Below are 2108 nucleotides of genomic sequence, written 5' to 3' on the forward strand. Positions count from 1 at the left end.
TCAACTTTAAAGCAATTATTTCATTCTTCTAGGTTGAACCAAGAAAAGCAGTAAACATGAAAGTTGTAGCTCTATCTCTTAGCTTTCCAATGACTTGAGAATCATGCCAATTGAACTTCTAGAATGAGAGTTATGCTCAAAATACTGGAATATGTGCAAGAAAAGCAAGGACCTTTTATGCAGTACTCTGTAACAATTTAAGCCATTTTCATTTGAACACCTACAAAAGCAACAAACTAACTTAATAATAACTAAATTAAAAGCAAATTATCAGTAAACTAAAATAAAATAACTTAAATTAAATCAATCCAACATGATTTACTAAACTAAAACAAATAAATAAAAATACCTAATTCCTAAACTAAATCTCAAAAACTTAACCAATTTTATACTCAAAATGTGATCAAAATAACTCTATAACATAGAGTTATAATCTATTTCTATCACATGTTCCATGATGTAATCTTTTCTATGATGTGCTTTACCATGTCATTTGTTACATGTTTTGTCACGTCATCTGTTTACCATGTGTTTTGCCACATAATCTATCACATGTTTTACCATATGTGCACTTCTTTTCTAGGTCAATTCCAACCGTTTTGATGAAAAACAACTATAATATGTGAATTCAAGATTGGATGCAAATTTTAGAGTATTACTACTAGGTATTGTTATGCAACTACTAGCCAATTTCAAGACCCAATTCGACTTAATTTCCCAACTCAAGTTCGCATCTATCATACCACCTTAAGTTTGTGAGGGAGTGTTAAGGTAATTGTACAAATTCAATAATTCAATAATATAGTTAGAATACAATACTATTAGTTGATTAATGAGTTAATTAAATTACAATTATTAACTAATTAGTTAATTAGATTATAAATGTATATGATAATTTTTATTTATTTCTTCCCTTCTTATCCTAGCTAATGCTGCAAAGATCGTACATTTTTTCCTCTTGAAATTCGCATTTCTAGTTCAAAACTAATAATTTTCCTTTTTGTATTCCACATATATTGACTTGCAATAGAGAAAGGGAAGAGCAAGTAGCTTCCTTTGTCACTTTTTGGGGTGAAATGATTCCTTTTATTCTACAAATGCTGCTAAAAGAATCCGTTAATTACTTGGCACATGCTTGTCTATAAGCATGGGAGGAAATTGGGCGGAAATTTCCCTACCTACTTCTAATCTTGCAGCCCGCAATCTAATTAGCCCATTAAAAAAGGTGTAAAAACATGACAGTGCCTTAAACGCACATATTTCCGATTCAAGATGTGTCGAGGTACAATTAGAGAAGAAATAATTAGTTTTATATAGTTGACTCTTTTATTTTTTGGTTTTTTTAATAATAAGTAAAATGAAAATAAAAGGAGTAAAATAAAGACAAATAATAAAAATATTAACCAAATAGAACCTAAATTATAAAATTATAATTTTGGATATGTCAGTAAATTAAAATTTTAATTACTTACAACCAATGATATTGATAGTCTAATTAACAATTTATACGAGATTATCCATATACAAGTAGTCTTTTTCTTTTCATTTCATTTTCTTTTTTAAGTAATTACTCACAAGGAATCAATTAATGATTTTGATAGAGTCTAATTACACTAATAATTAAGAACTATTTTGCTGACCTTTTCTCCATAAACAAAATGTTGTAAAAAGTCTTTGCTTTTTATTTATGAAAACAAAGAATTTCTTCAAGAGATGGTACAAACAGTCAATTCAGAGCACCTAGCTGATTTATGTGAATTTATGTTGTCAGAACAAACCCCATCCACCAGTAATTTGGCTGATTACAAAACAGCCAAAAAAACCGTAGAAGCACTACATTTTTTTTTTTTTATCAAAAAAAGGAATAAGGGTTGTCCCGTGATTCTCACTGCCAACGTCCAGCTCCGAAGACCAAAATTAAGGCTGTCTCCAACAGCTATATGTCCCCTGGCAAAGAGCTTTGTCAAGTCATATGTGGACAAACATATCGGATAGTACTCAATATCCTCATCTTTTGGTTTGAGAAATACAAATTTTTATACAGCATTTTTAGTCGTATCATTAGCTTAATTGTTTGATGAATTATACGATAGTGTCTATTCTGATTG

The sequence above is a fragment of the Theobroma cacao genome, chromosome 2, assembly GCF_053813885.1.
Source record: "Theobroma cacao isolate CCN51 chromosome 2, ASM5381388v1, whole genome shotgun sequence".
Lineage (NCBI taxonomy): Eukaryota > Viridiplantae > Streptophyta > Magnoliopsida > Malvales > Malvaceae > Theobroma > Theobroma cacao.